Source organism: Geotrypetes seraphini, chromosome 6 (assembly GCF_902459505.1).
Source record: "Geotrypetes seraphini chromosome 6, aGeoSer1.1, whole genome shotgun sequence".
Classification (NCBI taxonomy): Eukaryota; Metazoa; Chordata; class Amphibia; order Gymnophiona; family Dermophiidae; genus Geotrypetes; species Geotrypetes seraphini.
Genome location: NC_047089.1, coordinates 544655 through 559567, shown reverse-complemented (window position 1 = coordinate 559567; position 14913 = coordinate 544655). Strand labels below are relative to the sequence as shown.

Below are 14913 nucleotides of genomic sequence, written 5' to 3'. Positions count from 1 at the left end.
AGTCAGGAACTCCAGAGTCTAGAGACGCCTGGCGCCAAATGCTAAAAAGCTATAAAAACATTACCAAAGAGAAGAAAAAAACCTTCTATGCCCACATTATAGGTAACACCTCCTTAAACAGCAGCAAACTGTTTAAACTAGTCAATGACTTATACGATATTTACTCTTACACAAACCCGGTAGAAGAATCCACAGTTACAGCAGACGACCTAGCCGATTTTTTCAACTCAAAAATAATTAAATCAAGACACGCTCTATCAAGCACTTAAGACTCCCACTGGAACTACGTCATCCTCCAGGACCCAGACGCATCTAAAGCCGACATGAGTTGGTCTAACATCAAGGAGACTGATTGGCAAACGTTCATCAAGTACTACAACAAATACGCCAAATCATATTGCAGATTGGACCCCTGCCCCCCAAATGTGATGAAATCGGCCCCTATCAACTTCAAAGCTAAACTACTAAACTGGATCAACCTACAACTATCCGTTGGCAAGTTCCCAAAAGACTTGGGTCAAATTGTTATAACTCCTATAAAAAAGAACAAAAAAGAAACATCCAACAACGTTTCCAATTTTAGACCTGTTGCAAACATCCCTCTGGCTGCCAAATTAATGGAAGGCCTGGTAAATGCTGAACTATATACCTATCTAGACAAATTCAACCTACTGCATAATAACCAATCTGGTTTCAGACCCGGCTTCAGCACCGAAACTATAATGGCCTCTCTCCTAAACCATCTACATTCCCTTCTCAGTCAAGGCTCCAGTGCAATGATTCTCCAACTGGACCAAAGCAGTGCCTTCGACCTAGTTGGTCATACCATCTTGTTGAACTGTCTTGAATCACTAGGCATCACAGGAAACACTTACAATTGGTTCCAGGGATTTATCGAATTCAGATCCTATCAGGTATTCAAAGAAGACAAATTCTCCTTTAGCTGGAATAACAACTGCGGACTACCCCAGGGCTCCCCGTTATCGCCAACCTTATTCAACATCTACCTCATCTCATTGGGACACTTGCTACAAAGCCTAAATCTCAACTTCCACATTTACGCTGACGATATCACTATTGTGCTACCAGACTTCATTAATTTCCTAACCAATACCCTAAATCAAATAGAGCTTTGGATGAAGGCCTTCAAGCTAAAACTGAACACAGAAAAAAACAAATTTTTCCTGGCATCTCCCAATGAAAAGATAAAAGACAACACGATTCACTTGAATGGCCGAGATTACGAAATTGACCAAACTATAAAAATACTAGGAGTTACCCTTGACAGACACCTAACTCTGGAAAAGCATACAGATCTAATGTTCAAAAAAAGTATTTCACCCCTATGGAAGCTCCGCACCATCAAAAAATTCTTCAATGGATCATCCTTCCGATTACTTGTACAATCATCCATTTTGAGTACGCTGGACTACTGCAACATCATATATCTGGGAGCTTATAAAAAGACACTTCACAAGCTACGATTAATCCAAAACACTGCAGTCAGACTCATCTTTGGATTAAAAAAATGGGAACATATCACCCCATACTTCCAAATCTCCACTGGTTGCCGGTGGAATCCAGAATACTCTTCCAGCTCGCCTGCATCAGCTACAAAGCGGTCTTTGGGATGCTACCAACTTACCTCAACTCCCAATTCTTCATCAACTGCCTGAATAAGAGCTCTTGCAGAATAAACCTCTTTAATTACCCATCTATGAAATCATGTCACTTCAAGAAGTTCCTGGACAGAATGCTTTCATTCCAGGCAGCTAAACTGAACACATGGCTCACAAAACCCATACTCGAGGTTGCATCATACGCTGACTTCAGAAAATCACTGAAGACTCGTCTCTTTAATGCAATTTGAGTTCCCTTCCTCTGGCAATTTTGTATCCCTGAAAGTCCTTTCTCTTCCCATTACTCCTCTTACCCCTATTGAACGTATATTGTTGTAAATCTCTCTTATTCTCGTTGCATGTATCTTCTTGTAAACCGCTTTGAACTCATGTATCCTGTTGTAAACCGCTCTGTACTTCTGTATACTGTTCCAAACATTTGTTTCTTTTTGCATACATCTCGTATTCTCATTGCATGTATCTTCTTGCAAACCACTCTGAACTTATGTATCTTGTTGTAAACGTATGTTTCTTGTTGTAAACATCGCATACTCTCATTGCATGAATCTTGTTGTAAACCGCTTTGAACTTATGGTATAGCGGTTTATAAGAAATAAAGTTGTTATTATTATTATTATTACTGTTTTTGGAAATTAAGACCACTTTGTTCAATAAGTTTATTACTTTGTAAAATAAAATTTCAATAATAAATCTTACTGATATTTGTATTTTTTTACTTTATTATTATATTTCACTGATTGTCCAGCTCTTTTTTTAGTGTAAACTGCCTACCACTTTTGGTTATGGCGGTATAAAAGAATAAAGTTGTTATTATTACTGTAGTAGTATTTCATTTTCAAAAGGGCAACTATGATAAAATGAGGAAAAAGCTTAAAAGAAGCTAAAAAGATCAGTGGCAAAGGTTAGGGCTTTAAATCGGGCATGGAGGTAATTTAAACATACAATCATGGAAGCACTAACTAGATGTATTTTACATATTAACAAAGGTGGAAAGAAGAGAGAGACAGCATGGTTAAAAGGTGAAGTGAAAGAGGCTATTAGAGCCAAAAGAATATCCTTGAGATGTGGAAGTGAAGAAGTAAGAAACTGCATAGAAGCATGATGGGCAGATAAAGGCCAAATGGCCCTTCCAGTCTGCGCATACGCAGTAACCATTATCTCTTCCTCTCTCTGAGATCCCACATGACTATCCCAGGCTTTCTTGAAATCAGACACATTCTCTGTCTCCACCACCTTTACCGGGAGACTGTTCCACGTATCTACCACCCTTTCTGTACAAAAGTATTTCTTTTGATTACTCCTGAGCCTATCACCTCTTAACTTCATCCTATACTCTCTCATTCCAGAGCTTCCTTTCAAATGAAAGAGACTTGACTCATGGGCATTTACGTCACATAGGTATTTAAACGCTCCATCATATCTACCCTTCTCCCTCCTTTCCTCCAAAGTATACGGACTGAGATCTTTAAGTCTGTCCCTCATCCAACTAACTTCAGTAGTGTGGAAAACTCTAGAGATAGAGGAGACTGTATCCATTGAAGAGTGGTATAACGATAATTTAAATAAACATACACTTCTCCCGCCGTATTCATAGTTTCCATAATAGTGGTTTTTTGACTTCTGACTCCTCCCACGTGAATTGCAGAAAAAAATTTTGCTGTGTTTTTTCCAAGCACCGATTCGCAGGGTGCACAGAGAAAATCACAGATTACCAGCCTCTTTTCAAAAATTAGTCAAAAGAGACCAAGTCACACGTATTTACGCTCAGTCAGCATGCCGCCTGCCCCCCTGTCTACGGTCCGGTATCTTTCACTCCACGCTCCTACTGTGACCAAGGTCTGGCATCTCTCGTTTATTCTCAAACCCCTAAAAACTGTAATTTTCTTCGGCGCGCGCCTCCCTCTTGCGCTCAGTTGTCGGCGCGCGCCTTTGTCTTTCGCCGAGTTGTCTATGAACCATAAACCTCAGTGGTTCACTGCGGAGATCTCGGACCTCGTTAAAAAGAAGAAAAAAGCATTCATCTCCTGCAAACAATCAGGAAAAAGGGAGACAAAAGAAGACTATCTGGCCAAGTCTAAAGCTGTCAAAAGAGCAGTCAGAGAGGTTCTACCTTCAAACTTGTCTCTGAGGTTGCCGGTAGTTTACATAGGGTTGCCTGCAGCAGCCCTGGAGCTTTCCTTAAACATAGAAACATAGAGTTTGACGGCAGAAAAGGGCCGGCGGCCCAAGTCTGCCCACACAATAACCCTCCCTCCCACAAGTCTACTCAAGATGAACTCTCCCTCCTTGAAGTATCCATCTTTTAAGTAAAACCCTGTGGTACCCCCACCTGTTGGTCCCATCGACGCTTGAAGTCAAGCATGCTACTGACTTCGACCACCTGGCGAGGAAGACCATTCCATCGATTGATCACCCGTTCGGTGAAGAAGTATTTCCTGGTGTTGCCATGAAATCTTCCCCCTTTAAGTTTTAACAGATGCCCTCGTGTCGCTGGGGGACCCTTCAGAAAAAAGATTTCTTCCTTCACTTCAATGTGACCCGTGATGTATTTGAATGTTTCTATCATGTCCCCCCTTTCTCTGCACTCGAGAGAATATAAGCACAGTCTGGTTAGACGTTCTTTGTATGGGATGTCTGTAAGTCCTGAGACCATCCTAGTGGCCATTCTTTGGATCGACTCCATTCTCTTCACATCCTTTTTGGTAATGTGGCCTCCAAAACTGGACACAGTACTCCAGGTGAGGTCTCACCAGGGATCTGTATAATGTTAGTATGACTTCAGGCTTTCGGCTGATGAAGCTCCTTCTGATGCAACCCAGCATTTGTCTAGCCTTTGCTGAAGCTTTCTCCACCTGATTGGCAGCTTTCATGTCTTCTCGGATGAGAACTCCCAAGTCCCTTTCTGCAGTAGTTCTTAAGTTTTCACCATTCAGGGTGTATGTTCTGCATGGATTTCCGCTCCCGAGGTGCATTACTTTGCATTTTTGGGCATTAAAGTTTAGTTGCCAAATGCTGGACCATTGTTCCAAAAGAAGTAGGTCCTGCTCTATAGCGCTTGGCCTGGTTGTGCTGTCGGGTTCTTTTGCCCTGCCCACGATGTTGCATAGTTTAGCGTCATCAGCAAATGATGTGATTTTGCCTCGAAGTCCCTGAGTCAGGTCCCCTATAAAGATATTAAATAGCATCGGACCCAAGACCGAGCCCTGTGGCACTCCACTGGTCGCTTCCTTCCTCCACGTCCCGCCGGAAACAGGAAGTTAAGTCAAGATGGGAGGCGGAATGCAGCACAGGGAAAGTGGTTGCGTCAGAGGGGGAGCAGGGATGAAGTAAGGTTGGAATAAGGTTGAGCTACTGGAACGCAAGATTGTTATTCGCAGTTTCACCAAATGTAGGTTTTTAAAAGAAAACTGCGAATAACATATGAAAATGTTATTTGCGGTTTTTCCAGTATTCGTGGTCATGTTGATCACCTAATCCCCGCGAATACGGCGGGAGAAGTGTATATATAGACTCTACTGTAGTACTATAACCTCAGAAAATGTCCTTGGTGTTGTGGAAAGGCCAAATGACGTGACCACAAATTGATAATTGTAATAACTGCAAATTGCTGAAATTGTCTGTGAGGAGGCCAATGGCAATATAAAAGTATGCTTCCTTGAAATCTAGCGAGGTTAGAAACGCTCCTGGCTGGATTGGTGCTATTACGGACTGCAAGGTTTTCATTCAAAAGTGCTGAACCTTTAACACTCTGACTCATTTGAGGTCCAGAACCGGGTGGAACCTCTGTTCTTTGGGATCACAAAGTAGAATAACTTCCTGTTCCCCACTCGCATCGGTGTCAGGTCAAAAGCGCGCCGGGACAAAGGTGCGCGCAATTGAGCGCAGTGCGGAAGCGTGCCGCAAAAAATTACTGTTTTTATGGCTCCGACGGGGGGCGTGGGGGGGAACCCCCCCAGTTTACTTAATAGAGATTGTGCCGCATTGTGGGGGCGTTGTGAGGGGTGTGGGGGGTTGTAACCCCCCACATTTTACTGAAAACTTCACTTTTTCCCTGTTTTTAGGGAAAAAGTTAAGTTTACAGTAAAATGTGGAGGATTACAACCCCCCACAACGCCGGCGCGATCTCTATTAAGTAAACTGGGGGGGCTCCCCAACAAAACCCCACGTCGGAGCCCCTAAAAACTGTAATTTTCTTCGGCGCGCGCCTCCGTCTTGCGCTCAGTTGTCGGCGCGCGCCTTTGTCTTTCGCCGAGTTGTCTATGAACCATAAACCTCAGTGGTTCACTGCGGAGATCTCGGACCTCGTTAAAAAGAAGAAAAAAGCATTCATCTCCTGCAAACAATCAGGAAAAAGGGAGACAAAAGAAGACTATCTGGCCAAGTCTAAAGCTGTCAAAAGAGCAGTCAGAGAGGCCAAACTCCGAATAGAAGAGAATCTAGCAAAGAACATTAAGAAGGGGGATAAATCCTCCTTCAGGTATATTAGTGACAGAAAAAGAAACACAGATGGGATAGACGCCTTAGGAAACCAAACAGGAATTATGAAGAATCAGATTCCGATAAAGCCGAACTAGTAAATGAATACTTCTGCTCAGTCTTTACCTGCGAGGCGCCGGGGTCCGGCCCACAGTTGCAGACAAGGGAAAGCTCAGAAGACCCATTTTGGAATTTCGAGTTTACGCCCGGCAGCGTCTACTGTGAACTATCAAGACTCAAAGTATGTATGTGAAGGGGAGGCAACCGGCCAGGGAGGAAGTGGAACCATTGGATGATGGAAATATGAAGGGAGTGGTAAAGGAGGAAAAAGAGATAGCTGACAGGTTAAACAAGTTCTTCTCATCAGTCTTCACAAGAGAGGACACATCCAATATTCCAGAACCCAAGGAGATCATAAGTGGGGATCAGGATGAAAAGCTGGTCCAACTAGAGGCAAGCCAAGAGGATGTCCTCCGACAGATAGACAGACTGAAGAGCGACAAATCACCAGGTCCGGACGGCATCCACCCAAGGGTACTAAAAGAACTGAGAAACGAAATAGCGGAAACACTTCGCCAAATATGTAACCTATCCTTAAAAACTGGGGAGATCCCGGAGGACTGGAAAATAGCAAATGTCATGCCCATCTTTAAGACCGGATCAAGGGGTGACCCGGGAAACTACAGGCCGGTGAGCTTGTCCTCGGTTCCGGGAAAGATGATGGAAGCACTGGTTAAGGACAGCATCTGCAAACACATAGAAAACAATGGACAGCTGAAGGCGAGCCAGCACGGCTTCTGCAAGGGAAGGTCGTGCCTCACGAACTTACTGTACTTCTTTGAGGGAATAAACAGCCAGATGGATAAAGGGGAATCCATAGACATCATTTACCTTGACTTCCAAAAAGCCTTCGACAAGGTACCCCACGAACGGCTGCTTAAGAAGCTGTGGAGCCACGGGGTGCAAGGGGATGCCAACCGATGGATCAAACACTGGCTGGCAGGCAGGAAACAGATGGTTGGAGTAAAGGGCCATTACTGAGACTGGCAACGGGTCACGAGCAGAGTTCCACAGGGGTCGGTGCTGGGACCACTCCTGTTCAATATATTTATTAACGACCTGGAGGCGGTAACAAAATGTGAGGTTATTAAATTTGCGGATGACACCGAACTCTGCAGCAGGGTTAGAACCGCGGAAGACTGCAAAGACCTGCAAAGGGACCTAACTAGGCTGGAAGAGTGGGCAAAAAAGTGGCAAATGAGCTTTAACATAGAGAAATGCAAGGTCATGCATATAGGGAGAAAGAACCCGATGTTCAGCTACAAAATGGGGGGATCATTGCTAGGGGTAAGCACCCTTGAAAGAGACCTGGGGGTGATGGTAGACACAACATTGAAAGCATCAGCACAGTGTGCGACAGCCTCAAAGAAAGCGAACAGAATGTTGGGTATCATTAAAAAGGGTATCACGACCAGGACGAAGGAAGTCATCATACCGCTGTATCGTGCAATGGTGCGCCCTCATCTGGAGTACTGTGTCCAGTACTGGTCGCCGTACCTCAAGAAGGACATGGCAGTACTTGAGGGAGTTCAGAGAAGAGCGACTAAACTGATAAAAGGTATGGAAAACTTTTCATACGCTGATAGGTTGGAAATGCTGGGGCTATTCTCCCTGGAAAAGCGGAGACTTAGAGGAGACATGATAGAAACCTTAAAAATCCTGAAGGGCATAGAGAAGGTAGACAGGGACAGATTCTTCAGACTGTGGGGAACCACAAGTACAAGGGGGCACTCAGAGAAATTGAAAGGGGACAGGTTTAGAACAAACGCTAGGAAGTTCTTTTTTACCCAGAGGGTGGTGAACACATGGAACGCGCATCCGGAGGTTGTGATAGGCCAGAGCACGCTACAGGGGTTCAAGGAAGGTTTAGATAGATTCCTAAAAGATAAGGGGATTGAGGGGTACAGATAGAAGTAGAGGTAGGTTATAGGAATAGTCAGGGACCACTTCACAGGTCATAGGCCTGATGGGCCGCCGCGGGAGAGGACTGCTGGGCGCGATGGACCTCTGGTCTGACCCAGTGGAGGCAACTTCTTATGTTCTTAAAGTGAACAAAGCCATGGGACCTGACAATCTACACCCCAGGGTGCTTAGAGAGTTGAGTGATGTCCTGGCGGAACCATTATCCACGCTCTTCAATCTTTCCCTAAGTTGCGAATTACAGATCGGTGAGTCTCGCATCAATAGTGAGTCAACTTATGGAAACACTAATTAAACATAAATTAGATACGATTCTGAACGAGGAGAATCTACATGATCCCCATCAACATGGATTTACAAAGGGAAGGTCCTGCCAATCCAATCTAATCAGCTTCTTTGATTGGGTAACAAAAAAGCTGAATATGGGGTAGTCCCTGGATGTCGTGTACTTGGACTTTAGTAAAGCTTTTGATAGCGTCCCACACCGCAGGTTATTGAGCAAGATGAGTTCTATGGGATTAGGTGAAACATTAACTGCATGGGTCAAAGACTGGCTAAGCAGTAGACTTCAGAGGGTGGTGGTGAACGGTACCCTCTCTGAAACGTCAGAAGTGATCAGTGGAGTGCCGCAGGGCTCGATCTTGGGCCCGATCCTATTTAACATTTTCGTAAGGGACCTGGCTCAGGGGCTTCAAGGCAAAATAACATTATTCGCCGATGACACCAAATTATGCATCGTAGTAGGCAAAAGCACATTGCCCGATGCAGATTGGAACACACTCTCTGCGACTACCTCTGGCAGCAGAAGAATATTAACCTCCATAAAGGGTGCACGACTCAAACAAATGGTACTGGAGCCCACTAGAAACCAGGCGATACTGGACCTGGTACTCACCAACGGAGACAGCATTACAGAAGTATCGGTAGGAGATACGCTGGCCTCCAGAGACCATAACATGGTATGGCTTAACCTCAGGTGGGGTTTCTCTAGATCTAATACAGTGACGAGAGTCCTCAACTTTAGAGGCACAGACTTTGAACGCATGGGAGATTTTGTCCATCAGGAGCTGCAAAACCAAGCACAAACTGACAACGTGGAGAATATGTGGTCGACTCTGAAATCCACCCTGCATGAAGCAACAAATCGCTATGTAAAACCGGTCAGCAAAAGTCGGAGAAACAAAAGACCCCAGTGGTTCAGTACTGAAATTTCGGACCTCGTTAAGGAGAAGAAAAAAGCATTTATTGCCTACAAACATTTAGGAAAGCAGGAGGCAAAAGAAGACTATCTTTATAGGTCTAAAGCTGTCAAGAAGGCAGTCAGAGAGGCCAAGCTCCGAATAGAGGAGAATCTAGCACGGAACATTAAGAAAGGGGATAAATCCTTCTTTAGGTATATTAGTGACAGGAAAAGAAACAAAAGATGGGATAGAACGACTCAGGAAATCGGACGGGAATTATTCAGAATCGGATTCCACTAAGGCCGAACTACTAAATGAATACTTCTGCTCGGTCTTCACCTGTGAGGCGCCGGGATCCAGTCCACATTTACTGACAAGGGAAAGCCAGAAAAACCCGTTTCAAGACTTCAAGTTTACGCCCAGTAGCGTCTACTGCGAACTTTCAAGACTCAAAGTAAACAAAGCCATGGGACCAGACAACCTACACCCCAGGGTGCTCAGAGAGTTGAGTGAAGTCCTGACGGAACCATTATCTGTGCTCTTCAATCTCTCCCTAAGCACGGGAAGAATCCCCTTGGACTGGAAAACAGCTAACGTTATTCCACTCCACAAAAAGGGCTACAGGACAGAGATGGCGAATTACAGACCGGTGAGTCTCGCATCCATAGTATGCAAACTCATGGAAACACTGATCAAATAGAAACTTGATACAATCCTGGATGAAGAAGATGTACGTGATCCCCATCAAAATGGATTTACCAAGGGCAGGTCCTGCCAATCAAATCTGATTAGCTTCTTCGACTGGGTAACAAGACAGCTAGATGCTGGGGAGTCCCTGGACGTAGTGTATTTGGACTTCAGCAAAGCTTTTGATAGTGTCCCACACCGCAGGTTATTGAACAAGCTGAAATCACTGGGATTAGGGGAAACACTAGCTGCATGGGTTAAGGATTGGCTGAGCAGTAGACTTCAGAGGGTGATGGTAAATGGTACCCCATCCAAAACATCAGATGTGACCAGTGGAGTGCCACAGGGCTCGGTCTTGGGTCCAATCCTATTCAACATATTCATAAGTGATATGACCCAAGGGCTCAGAGGAAAAATATCATTGTTCGCCGACGACACCAAACTGTGCAACATAGTAGGTAAAAGAACTATGCCTGACAGTATGACGCAGGATCTACTATTATTGGAACAATGGTCATCGACTTGGCAGCTCAACTTCAATGCTAAAAAATGTAAAGTGATGCACCTGGGTAAAAGAAAGCTATGCAGGACTTACACGTTAAATGGTGAGACCTTAGCTAGGACCACGGAAGAATGGGATTTAGGAGTAATCATTAGTGATGACATGAAAACTGCCAATCAAGTGGAAAAGGCTTCCTCCAAGGCAAGGCAAATGATGGGTTGCATCCGTAGAGGTTTTATCAGCAGAATGCCAGAAGTCATAATGCCATTGTACAGATCCATGGTGAGACCTCATTTGGAATATTGTGTTCAAATCTGGAGACCACATTACTGGAAAGATGTGCTGAGAATTGAGTCAGTTCAGCGGATGGCCACCAAGATGGTCTCGGGGCTCAAGGATCTCCCGTATGAAGTAAGGCTGAATAAATTGCAGCTGTACTCACTTGAGGAATGAAGAGAGAGAGGGGACATGATTGAGACATTTAAATATATCACGGGCCTTATCGAGGTGGAAGAGGATATATTCCGTCTTATAGGACCTTCGTCCACCAGAGGGCATCCGCTGAATATTAAGAACATAAGAAGTTGCCTCCGCTGAGGCAGATCAGAGGTCCATCTCGCCCAGCGGTCCGCTACCGCGGCGGCCCATCAGGCCCATTGCCTGAGCAGTGGTCCCAGACTATCCCTATGACCTACCTCTACTCCTATCTGTACCCCTCAATTCTTTTATCCTCTAGGAACCTATCCAAACCTTCTTTGAAGCCATGGTGACTTCAGAAAGTATTTCTTCACCGAGAGGGTGGTAGATCATTGGAACGAACTCCCACTGCAGGTGATTGAGGCCAACAGCATGGCAGATTTTAAAAATAAATGGGATATTCATGTGGGATCTCTAATGATGTAAAGGCAGGGGGTGGTGAACAAATTCAAGGCGAAGGGTCACTAGAGTGGGCAGACTTGATGGGCTTTGGCCCTTTTCTGCCGTCATTTTTCTATGTTTCTATGACGCGGGACCTACTCTTATTGGAACATTGGTCCTCGACTTGGCAACTAAGCTTCAATGCCAAAAAGTGTAAGGTAATGCACCTAGGCAGCAGAAATCCGTGCAGAACCTACACCCTAAATGGTGAGACCTTAGCTAGGACTGCAGAACGAGACTTAGGAGTGATCATCAGTGAAGACATGAAAACTGCCAATCAAGTGGAGAAGGCTTCATCAAAGGCAAGACAAATGATGGGTTGTATCTGTAGAAGTTTCATCAGCCGGAAGCCCAAAGTCATAATGCCGTTGTACAGATCCATGGTGAGACCTCATCTGGAATATTGTGTACAATTCTTGAGGCCACTTTACCAAAAAGATGTGCTGAGAGCTGAATCGGTTCAGCGAATGGCCACCAGAATGGTCTTAGGACTCAAGGATCTCCCGTATGAGGAAAGGCTGAGTAAATTGCAGCTATACTCACTCGAGGAACGTAGAGAGAGGGGAGACATGATTGAGACGTTCAAATACATCACGTGCCGTATCGAGGTGGAAGATGATATCTTTTTTCTTAAAGGACCCACGGCCACAAGAGGGCATCTGCTGAAAATCAGGGGCGGGAAATTTCATGGCGACACCAGAAAGTATTTCTTCACCGAAAGGGTGGTTGATCATTGGAATGATCTTCCACTGCAGGTAATTGAGGCCAGCAGCGTGCAAGATTTTAAGAGAAAATGGGATAAGCATGTGGGATCTCTTGGGGGAAGAAGTTAGGTGGGTGGGTCATTAGAGTGGGCAGACTTGATGGGCCATAGCCCTTTTCTGCCATCATTTTCTATGTTTCTGTGTTTTCTATGACTTGACACCGTCCATGTTTCGGTGTGTTTCCTGTGCCAGAGGTCTAAATCCATAAAAACAAACTATAAAATTACATAATTATATGGTTCTTTAAATGACATGAAACAATAAAACAGAAAATTATTATGCTTAAGAACATAAGAATTTGCCGCTGCTGGGTCATACCAGTGGTCCATTGTGCCCAGCAGTCTGCTCATGTGGCGGCCCCCAGGTCAAAGACCGGTGCTCTAACCGAGACCAGTCCTACTTGCGTTCATTCTGGCTCAGCAGGAACATGTCCAACCTTGTCTTGAATCCCTGGAGGGTGTTTTCCCCTATAACAGATTCTGGAAGGGCATTCCAGTTCTCTACCACTCTCTGGGTGAAGAAGAACTTCCTTACGTTTGTACGGAATCTATCCCCTTTTAATTTTAGAGAGTGCCCTCTCGTTCTCTCTACCTTGCTTGTGTCTTATCTTACTCTAATACCAATAACCTGACAGATTTTGATTTAGCCTTTAATCCATAACCCTACTCCCTTAAGCCCACTGCTCACCACCCTAGCAAGAAGAGTCAAGGTCCACGGTTGAGGGGGTTTGACAAGCGACTGGCGGGCCGGTGGCAATCAGCGGAGATATCGGTAATGGAACCAGAGGAGCCCAGAGAAACAGCCTGATAGACCTGGGTGAGCAATGGCCAAAGATCTGGCGAGCAACAAGCAGAGGTACTGGCAGGACAGGTGGCGACTGGCGGAGAGACCGGTAATAGGCCAGAGGGCCTATGAAAGGTTGGGAGAGGACCAGAAGACCATGACATCCAGGGAGGACCTGGAGATGACCAGGAGACTGGAGGGATCTGGTAATGACCGCTCAGCCTGATCACATTAACACAATAAGATATACAGTCAAGCAACATTTTAAATGGACTCTTTTACCAATAGCATATGTATTAGTCGTCATTCTAGAGTATATATCTGTCTGTAACTGGTATGCTCTATACTGTGTATGTAATATTGTAACCCGTTCTGGGCTCTCTGGGGAGGAAGGGCTAAAATAAAAATCAAATAAATAAATAAATAGCCATTCCCCCCTAACTGTATTCCCCATCTTGGCAACCTATTTATCTAGATTTGTCTAGAATGGAAGCTCTTTTGAGCAGGGACTATCTCCTTTGTTACTCTCAGTGCTGCGTATGTCTGGTAGCGCTTTAGAAATAATTAGATTAGGTTTCTAGCAATGTTCAAATGTTAAAAATCCAACAAATGAGACAGCTATGTATAATAATGTATAATAAATAATCCGACATTATTAACAAAAGAAACATTAAAAAATATACCTCAAACTATAAAGAAACATTTGGACATAAGTATACAATATCAGTAAAAAGAATGTATAGTATACATTTATAAGAGGTTAAAAAATGTATCAGAACAAACTTAGATAATGTGATAAAAAATTATATGCAATCTTGTGTAAAAAAAACCCTAAAACCAAACCAACCACAACAACACTTTAGTGCAGTGGGCTAGGTGGCCGCCTGGGATGATAGGATGAAGGCAACATTCAGACTTTATTTGTTGAGGACTGAGGCTGGGATCAGGATTTGAACCAAGAGGACGGGCAAGCTGAGTATCAGACTTGTAACTCCTTGGAAATAAAGTAGTCCACACCAGGTTTTATCTTGAACCAAACACTTTACTAGTGCTTTCAGTTGATGAAGCAACTCCAAAACAGCTCAGTACATATGGCCAACTATTTACACAAATATATTTTAAAAATTAATTACATATGATATAGTTCTGTATTATGACAGCCAGCAATGATAACTTCCAATAATCAAATGTAAAAGATCTGCTTCCTTCCTTTAACTTAGCTTAGTGAAAAAAGATCCTCCTCTTCCTGAGATGTGACCAATCCCTTGGCAGGAAAAGGGCTGTAGGCAGTGGCGTGGTGAGGGTAGGAGCGCCTGGGGTGATGATGCCCCTGCTCCCTCCTCTCTGCGGCCCTGCTCCTTCTGTGCCCCCCACCCTGCTCCCTCCTCTCTGTGGTCCTGCTCCTTATGTGCCCCCCACCCTGCTCCCTCCTCTCCGCAGCCCCCATACCTCTAAATGTTCACCATGAGTAGCTCCTCGTGCTAGCGTTGAATTTCCCTCTGACATCCACTTTCTGGCCCTGTGACTTGGAAGTGATTCAGAGGGGAACCAGGCTGGCGTGAGCAACAGGCAGGAGACGTTGCTCGCGCTAGCGAAGATCTACAGAGGTGAGGGATGGTACAAGCATGGCACAGTGTGGCAGAGAGGTGCCAGCATCCCAACTGACATGGTGCCTGAGGCGGTCCACACCCCCCTCACTACACCACTGGCTGTAGGCTGGATGGAAAAGCACTGCTTAAATAAATCTCCTCCTAGGTGTCATGGTAGAAATCTTCTATCCAGTGTGCAGAAGTGGCCAAAAAAACCAAACACGATGCTAGGAGTTATTAGGAAAGGTATGGTGTGATTTCACCTTGAGTATTGCATTGAATTCTAGTTATCTTAAAATATATATCTACAGTATAGGAATTAGAAAGTGATGGACCTCCTCTCATGAGGAAATGCTAAAGAGAATAGGGCTCTAGGTTGGAAAAGAGATGGCT

The 14913-nt window shown here is 44.6% G+C and overlaps 1 protein-coding gene across 2 annotated transcripts in view; it reads left to right on the top strand.

Moving 5' to 3' along the window:
- Positions 1-14913, top strand: part of LOC117362014 (FH2 domain-containing protein 1-like) — a 122795-nt gene that overhangs the window by 99909 nt on the left and 7973 nt on the right. The window lies entirely within an intron of this gene.